The 9,538-nt window shown below is 38.2% G+C and overlaps 1 non-coding gene across 1 annotated transcript; it reads right to left on the bottom strand.

The window, feature by feature from the left end:
- Positions 1-7,147: 7,147 nt before the first annotated feature.
- Positions 7,148-7,254, bottom strand: LOC144999002 (small nucleolar RNA R71). The gene has a single exon (XR_013660531.1). It is a non-coding gene; the product is annotated as a small nucleolar RNA R71 (small nucleolar RNA).
- Positions 7,255-9,538: the final 2,284 nt, after the last annotated feature.

The raw sequence follows: 9,538 nt of genomic DNA, 5'->3' as shown, positions 1-9,538 counted from the left end.
ATATGTACTGTATTGAAATGTTCTAGAAAGTATGGACTCATGAATGAACTGACTCATTGTATGATATCGCGTGCTAGTAATGGTTCTAGTATCTTCCTGAACTACCCGTATGGTAGCTTTCTAGTAATCTAAGTGGTACGTATGGACATGGATGTATACCCTTGCTACCCAAGGGCATAGGATGAACTGGAAGGACCTTTTATGACTATATATGTGTACATGATATATAACTAATATTTAAACGACCTTCGGACGAATACCCAAAATCCCACCAGACCACATCTCAAGGCGCGAAAAGGAAATAGGGTGGATAGCCTTCCTAAGTCTTTTAAACATTTCTTATATAAGTATACATATAGAGGCATGCAATTTATAATATAAAAGCATAAATAAGATTTGTAAGACATTTGAAATATAAGTATTATTTTAAGAAAAGATCGACTTGGTGTCAATCTATAAAACAATTTGAAGGCATAAGTTTAATAAAACAGTTTAAGTATAAGGAAACATTTGTTTGAAACACAGTTGTAAGTAAGTTTGAAAGGAAATGTACGGAGTAAGCTGTACAGTGTAAAAAGGAGTTTAAAACGTATAAAATGTTATAAAAAGTCATTTGAAGGAAACTGTTTGGTAAAACGGCTAATGAGTAGCCAAATCATTTGAATGTTGTATATTAATCACATGTGATTGATGTAATAAGTAATATAATCCTACTTACTAATTACATGTGATTGACATAATAAGTAGCATGATTCTACTTGTATCCCCCCCCCCATAAAACATTTAAAAAGAGTTTAAAGCATTAGTTAAGGGGTATGAACTCACCTGCGGTAAGTGACTGGAATTGAACGGACTGTTATCGTACGGAAGGATTGGACAAGTGCTTGGTGTCAAGTGGAGACTTAGACACACACAATGATCCTAATTACATATGAAAACATATGTATATAAATAATTAGTGATTATAACACTAATTATACAAGTAATAACATTTAAGCGCGAGGATAACACTTTTGGTCAAGTGCTAGGAGGCTAAAGGGTTGCAACAAAGGAGTGCAATGCCCCTAATGTGAGTTTAAGGTCAAAAGACCATATTCATTAGAGTTTACGGCCCAAGGAAGTAAGTTCCTGGCTGTAAACTCCCAACCAAGGCTTGGGATGGTACTTTCGATTACTACAACCTTAGTAGGAATTCTTTCAAGGCATATACAAGTGTTTGGGCACCATATTGACTCCTTTGGGGAGTTTACGGCCCAAAGACCCTTTCCCCTTGGAGTTTACGGCCGTAAACTCCCTTGGGAGGGTGATTATGGTGCTATCAAGTCCCTATAATAACTAGGAACAATTCTAGGCTTTTGTACTTGGCCTTAAGAGGATTTATGGCACCATTTGGTACCATTTCTTGGAGTTTACGGCCATATAACATCTTGGGCCGTAAACTCCCTCAAACATGGGGTTCTAAATGTTTTAGCTAGTCCATAACTCATCCGGGTACTTGTCAAAATTGTCCCTTGGCCTTACGAAGTGTTTAGGGTGTCATTTGACCCCTTTATGGGAGTTTACGGCCCAAGAACCATTCTTGGCCGTAAACTCTTCAATACTTGTGCTTTTCTCATGTTTCCTAGGTCCTAAACACATTAAGGTAATTGCCAATAATAGAGTCCAAGCCTTTGGGGGTCATTAGGGCACTTTTAGCCCTTCAAAAAGGGGTTTACGGCCCAAGAGCTTTTCTTGGCCGTAAACTCCTAGAACTTTATGATTTTGAAGTGTTTCTAGCCTCTAATGTTCATACATAAAGTCCTTAGTTAGATGCCTAACACGGAAATGGGACTAGGTGGCCTTTAGGCTTGATTTTGGAGTTTACTCCCCAAGAACGTTCTTGGGCGGTAAACTCCCGGATCTTGTGTTTTGGACATGTAAATAATGTTATTAAGCATATAACAAGTATTAAAACACATCTAGGGAAGTAGACTCACAATCTGGGATGAAAACCCGAAGATCCGTGAGAGAGAAATGGGCTTTTCTCTAAATGGAATTCAACTAATGAACCAATTTGGTTCAGAATTCTATTTATAGTCCTGAGATTTTTGGCAGAAAATATTTCTAATCTCGGAATGGATTCTAATGATTCTAGGGTAATGGAATTTACAGTGTTGCACAAAATCCTAGTGCAACCACTCTCCTAATACCCCTTTTTGGTGTAAAACCCTAAAACTGCCAAACTTATACTCTATGTCTGAATTTTCATTGTAACTGCTCTACTTCTATTGGATTGAAATGGTTTGATTAGTATGGAAAATTTCAGGTTGTCACAACTTGACCCGGTTGTGCATGGTCCTTTTGGGTTGCCTTCACCAAAGCAACTTGATTGGAGAAATAATAGAGAAATAGGTTATTATGATTTATTAATATATTATAGGAATAATATATTAATAGGAGAAATCATATTTGTTTAATTAATATTGATCAATAATTAATTAAGAATTAATTTTGTGATAAAAATGTAATTAATTAAACTGCAGGATCTTAATTGTAGTTATATGATAGTTGCAAAGTAGGGCAATGGTTACCCTAGATTTAGGTTGGACAAATTCAAGGGATAAGGGTCCTTGAAATTTTCCAAGGATAAGGCTTTCAAGGCTTATCTTATGGTTACTTTGTGGGCAAGCAACTAGACAAGGATAAAGACTGAAACTCGAATCTATACCCTATATAAAGACCCCTAAGGCTAATGAAATCAGCCACTTGTTCCCTAGGGTTCCTAGAGCCGATTTCTACCCTCTCTCCTCTCTTTCTCTTACCTCTCCAATTGCTTGTGGTGTTTGTGAGCCATTAGAGGTACTACACTTGTGGTACTTGGTTTCAAGACTAAGAGATTGAAGATTAGTGTTGTTAATCCAATATAACAACAAGAGGTATGTGATCTACTCTTCTATATAAATTTTGAAATATATACCTGCTAGCTAGGGTTCTTATTGTGCTCATAAAGTTGTGTATCTAATAGAGAAAACATAGATCCAAATCTAGGGTTGCATGCACACATAGGATTATTTGTACAAAACCCATCACATAATACATCCATATATATAAGCACTGAAAATAAATAAATAAATATAAATCTAAAAAGAATGCATACGTACCAGCGACAACATTTGGTGTTGCCCAAGCCTCCTCGGTAGTCAGCTGAAATGTGCGGCTCTTCACAACTAGAGCTTCCACCTTGACAGGGCATCCATCAGTAATCGTCATAGTGGTGGGCGCGGGCACCGCCACAACTCCTCCCCCTCACTGCAACCTCGGACAATCGCCCCTCTTGTGGCCGGTCTGCTTGCAATGAAAACATATCAAGCCCTTCTTAGGGAAGTCCCTGCTCATGTGGCCCGACTGACCACAGGTGTAACACACCATTCCAAGACCCCTACAAGCTCCTCCATGCGATCTCCCACACTTGGCACACCAACCCCGGCCCTGCTGGCCCTACCCGACAAATCAGAGGTCTTAAGCTTAGTTGCTTGAATCCTTTCTGCTTGTACTTACTTAGCCTTCCACTTCATGCAGGACTCCAACTCCATCTCCCTCTCACAGGCCATCTGTACCATATCATTCAGGGTTTTGCACCTCGTAAAGCTCACAAACTCCCGAATATCATCCCTCATCATGGAATGATATCGGGTCCGCCTCATCTCCTCATCAGTAGAATACTGTGGGATCAATAAAGCTCACTCCCGAAACTTGGCGGTGATCTCCGCCACAGTCTTGGTGGTCTGTTGCAACCCATGAAACCCCTGCAATAGTCATTGCACCTCAATGGGTGGTGCAAAATCCAAATCAAATCGTTGTACAAACTCGGCCCATGACATCTTGGCCACTCCGGTTGGCCCCTCCTTTCTAGTAACTTCGCCCTACCAATCTTGGGCCCCATACCTCAGCATAAAAAAAGCAAACCCAACATTTACCGCATCCGGTCAGGAACTCGTGTGCTGGGCATTCTCGATATCCGCTATCCAGAATCGACTGACTATGGGGTCACTGGCCCCAAAAACTCCGTCGCCCCGCACGCCTTGAACTCCCAAAACGAGGGAGTTCGGACCCCGACCTAGCCCGCAACAATCTTAGCCCTGAATGATCTGAGTCTCTCCTCCATGAGATCCATAATACCCTCCTTAACCGTCCCAAAGATGAATTGGGTCGCGTCAAAGATGCCCTTTGTAACCTCAGTTTCAATGAGCTTGCGCAGCCTCTTATCAATGACATTGGTAGTGTCTCCTAATCTTCCCCCGTATCCAGATCTCGATCCTGATCCCCTAGCTCCAAATCGTGTCACCACCATGCTGAACTGAAATATAATAAATTGCAGTGATCAGGATTACTATATAAGGGATCTTCCCACACCGGTCCTCCTTGAAGTCGTTAGATCCAACATTGGTTCGGTTATAGGTCCTAAGCTTCCAGTAGTACGAGCCCAATACTAGCTTCCACACCTACCTATACATTTCCCCACTGCTCTACCTGATAAATCCAATTCATCCCTCAAACAAACCATATTCCCCAACTACCATGCGTACTAATCTCAGGCTGACCTAAGATTTTCCATGTTCATATTAATTAGACCAATCATAGCAGGTTGCCTTAATGCATGCAAATTGTACACAGAAAGGATCAAATAGACTTTTGAATAAAAGACTCTACGTTGGGACCCCAACCATCCAAGGAATAGGAAGTAAGGCTAAATACATCATTCTAAGGCTATAAGCTCCTAATCGTATATAGTTTTAAAAATATACACATAACAAGTTTCCACATAATCAATTAGGCTCGAACATTAGTATAACATGGATAACACATTGGGGAACTACTTACTTGGCTCGGCTGATGAAATTGCCATATTTATACATATTTTTAGGCAATATTGATATACATTTTTATTAATATTTTGCTTATTTGCAGAGAATTATGATACTTATAAGAATAAAATGTTATCTGCAGCCAAAATAAAGCATTTTCGAAGAAAGGGACCATAAGTGACAATATATGGAACATTGGAGACTTGGAGTACAAAAGATGAAGAAACTCACAGATTCAATTGAAATCACATCGTGGAGCCTTCTACCACAATGTGGACTCGATCCTTCCAGAAGATAAGCACGCGAAGAAAGAATCATTGGCGGATACGGATAACTTATGGATCACGTCGTGGAACGCATGCAACGACATGGCATGTGAAAATTCAAATGTTAGAAATACTCTTGGCCATTACGACTTTGAGGACTTTTGGTTGGAGAAAGAGGTTCCATAAGGCGATTTTTAGCAGAAGAAAGGTCCTAGAAAAAGGGTTTCAACACCAAAAGAGTGAAGTTTCATAATTTAGTTTACTTATGAACATGTTTCCTTATACTTTGATTTGTGATAGTGAGTTAGATGCTATTATGAGCAGCTGAATCTAGCTACTCTTGTTTAGCTAGATGAAGCTTCTAACTTATGAATAGCTTGATTTTATATGGATTTATTTAGTTGGTAAATTGCTTGTGTTTGATTTATAGTTACCTAGCATGCTTATGTTTGTTTCTTTAGTTGCTTAACTTCATGTTCTATGTAGCCTAGTGACCATTAACTGCATGAACTTGTTTACCTAATGATTTATCGAACATTAAATTGTTAGAGCTAGGATTGACCAATCTTAGTTAGTAATTAAAGTAAATAAACTTAGCTATGCTAGAGAAACGTAGTTTATGACTATAATTATGTTTTCATAATAAATCTTACATAGCATATTCATAATCATAATTGGTTTCGTGTTAAATTATGTGTGACCATACATAGTTTTACATGAATTAATTAATTATTGGTAAAATTAGACTTAAATTACTAATATAATTATAACCAACTTGATAATCTCTGGCCATAAGGACGAAGTGGATTCGAACTAAACAAGAGTGTTTTTACTTCTTGATTGAATTTGAGTTAAGTTCGTCTGATCTTGTAAAATCAGATAAAACCCTTTTTAAACTTGTTAATAATTTGGTTAGTTTGATAGCAAGTAGATTAATTAGTAACACCATTCCCTGTGATCAATACCCGACTTACCTAAGTTATATTGTAATCTGACTACGTAGACTGCCTATAGGTGCATAGTTAGTCTAATTGTGTTAGGTTATAAATATTAAAATTAGTGGGTACTTTTGTGCACATCAAGTTTTTGGCGCTGTTGACGAGGAACGGCTTAGTTATAAATTATTTATTTGCTTTTGATTAATCGATCCTTTTTGTGGGATAAAACTTGAAAAAAGTTATTTTGCCAAGCATAGTTTAATTTTTTTTTTTTTATTAGTTACAGGATTCACGACGTGAACTATAGGCTCACGATGTGAAAACTGTGAATTCTAGTTTTCTTTTATTGTTAGTTTATTTTTCTATTTCAGTTCAATTTTACGTTTTTATTTTTGTTTTATTTCAGGAGTTCGTGACCAGAGGTTCTAACACACCTTTGGTGCCACCACTTGAAGATCCCGAGTCTGCAATTCACAAAAAGAAGGATAAGAGCGTGAAAGAAGATAAAACACCAAAGAAAATGCCTTTACAAGAATTCAAGTCAATGTTCTCAAAGAAGTCAGGGAAGAAAACGAGGGAGTCAAGTTCATCATCAAAGAACAAGAGCAAGCTTGAACACTTAGATCAAATACTCATCCAAACCGAGTCTGAATATGATATTGAACCTGAATTTGAAGAACATACAAGTGAACCCGAAAACGAGCCAAGAAACGAGATGGTGAATAGTGAAGAAATGTCCATGGGAGCTTACAGAAAGAGAATTCGAGATGATGTTGGTCCAGGCTTAGTACAACCCGCTATTCCTACCACTTCCACATTCGAGCTGAAAGGACATATCCTTTCTGCACTAAAGGATATCCCATTCTATGGAAAAGATCATGAGGATGCGTTCAAGCATTTAGATGAAGTTAACGACATTGTTGATCACTTCAATGTCCCGAATGTTAACAGAGATATCGTCTTGCTAAGTATTCTTCCCGATACCTTTAAAGGAGCTACAAAGGATTGGTTAAAAGCACTTCCACCTGGTACAATCACTACTTGGGCTCAAATGTGTGAGAAGTTTCTTGACCAATTCTATCCACCATCCAAGATAACTAAACTCAAGAAGGTAGTAGCTAATTTTGAGCAAAACCCAGGGGAGTCACTTTACGAAGCATGGGAGCGTTATAAAGGATTGTTAAGGAATTTTCCTCAACATGACCTTAACATTCAACAAGAAGTGTGCATATTTTATGACGGGGTCAATGTAATGACAAGACAACTCCTTGATTCTCAAGGACCGGTTACGAAGAAAAATACGGGCGAGGTCAAGGAATTATTTGAAGAATTTGCAAAGCATTCTCGTGAATACCACAATCCAGGGAATGAAAGCATGAAAGGAGTTAGGGGTGCACATTCTAACGAAATGGTTGCTATGATGGCAATGCTTAACACTATGAATAAGAGATTGACCCAAATGGACCAATTAATTCATAGAATTCGAGTTGGTTGCGAGAGATGTAGTGTCCCACATTTGACAAAAGATTGCAACATGGATGAATGTGGGAACAAGAAAGCTCAAGTTTGCTATTCGAGCAGGGACAAATACGATGGAAATTTGAGAAAACCAAAGAAAGAATGGTTGCCTTACAATGAATACAAGAAGCAAAATGAAGAAAAATATAGACAAACTGGCAGAGGATTCTACCAAAGAGAGCAACCACTAGCTGAGAAGAAATTAAAATTAGAGACCATGTTGATGAAGTTTATGGAAGCTTCAGAAAAAAGGTATGATGCTAGTGACAATGTAATGGAAGAACAAAGAACTATAATGAAGAATCATCACACAATGATGATAGATCAGCATGCATTAATAAAAAATCAGCAAGTCTCCATCAATAACCTTGAAGTATAACTTGGTCAACTTACCACCATGGTTAATGAGAAGATGTTCCCAAAAATTCCTGAAAAGAAGACCCAATCTCATGTAATGGCCATAGATATTGAAGAAGAGGCGATTTCTGAGTTCTTGGAAGCCTTAGAATTGGAGCCACAACAGCCCGATCCAAAGCCAAAGAATCCGAAGCTCGAATTTGAAGATATTGCTGAAATACAAAGTTCACGTCGTGGGCTCGGTCTGAATAGAAAATTTTCATCTCTTTTTCAGCTTATAAACCACCTTTTTCGTTCCCGTCTCGAGCTAATCTTAGTCCACTAGAAAGGGAACATTTGGAGTTTATTCAGCAAATAAAAGGTATTCCTATTAATGCTCCTTTTATTGATTCACTTGCAAAAATTCCAGAATATGCTAAGTTCCTCCAAGATTTAATAGACACTCGACATGAATTGAAAAAGAATTCTAACGTAATTCTAAGTGAACAAAGCTTAAGGGTTGTGTTGGGAGAGATACCTAAGAAGATGGGGGATCCTGGACGACTCACTCTCCCATGTGAGTTTGGGAATAATATGAAGGTTTATGCTTTAGCCGATTCTGGGGCTAGCATAAATTTGATGCCTTATTCGTTTTATCAAAAATTGAATATTTAGAAGTTGAAGGCTACAGAGATGACTATTCATATGGTGAACTGTTCAGTGACACAGCCCCGGGGCATTGTGGAAGATATTCTCGTGAAAATTGGCAATTCGTTTTTCCAATAGACTTCATGGTTTTGTATATGAAAGAAGATCCCAATGTTCCAATTTTTCTTGGTCGCCAATTACTTAACACTGCTGGAGCTCTGGTTGATATACGCGAGTCCAAGCTCACCTTGAGAGTTAGGGATGAGAAGGAAATTTTTGGCATAGAAGATGCTTTCCAAGGGAGTGATGCTCAAGAAGAGGTTTTCACCATTTATGAAGAGAATGAACTTGAAGAATTAGAGAATCTCATGGAAGAAGAAATCAAAACAATTCAACAAGTTAAAAGAACAAAACCGAGAGCATCTGTTCCACTTTTAGTTGAAGTCATTGCCTACACAAATCCAACATCTTGGGTAAGCAAGGAAGATGATGACATGTCGAGTGATGAAGAGGGGGTTACTTCAAAACTAACAAGTCCAGTGGTGAAAGAAGAGAAGGATACTATGGAGCTTAGTTGTGAAGAATAATTGAAGACTAAAGGGATAAAACGCAAGCTCGATGGAGACGAAGTCAAGCCTAAAAAGGAGAATTCTAAAAAGGCGTATATTCGTCGAGTGCAAGCTTACAAGAGGCGTTTCAAGGAGTAGAAGATCCTGGTGGTGGACTCATCTGAAGATTCAACGTAAGAGGCACGGAGTCCGGCTCATGACTCCATAAAAAAGAAGTGCTTCTCGGGAGGCAACTCGAGTTTGGTTTGCATTTTCTTTTCTTTTCTTTCTAGTTTTTGAGTTTTTTATTGGGAAAGCTATCAATTCATCATCTAAATAATGTAAGTGGTAAAAATTAGTTGTGGGATATTTTAGAAATAAGTGGTAAACAAGTAGCAAAAACAAAAAAAAAATCATTATCTAAAAATTATAGGGTTTAG

The sequence above is a fragment of the Lactuca saligna genome, chromosome 5 (genome assembly GCF_052625555.1).
Source record: "Lactuca saligna cultivar CGN05327 chromosome 5, ASM5262555v1, whole genome shotgun sequence".
Classification (NCBI taxonomy): domain Eukaryota; kingdom Viridiplantae; phylum Streptophyta; class Magnoliopsida; order Asterales; family Asteraceae; genus Lactuca; species Lactuca saligna.
Note: the sequence above shows the minus strand (reverse complement) of the source record. Positions and strands in the feature narration are given on the sequence as shown.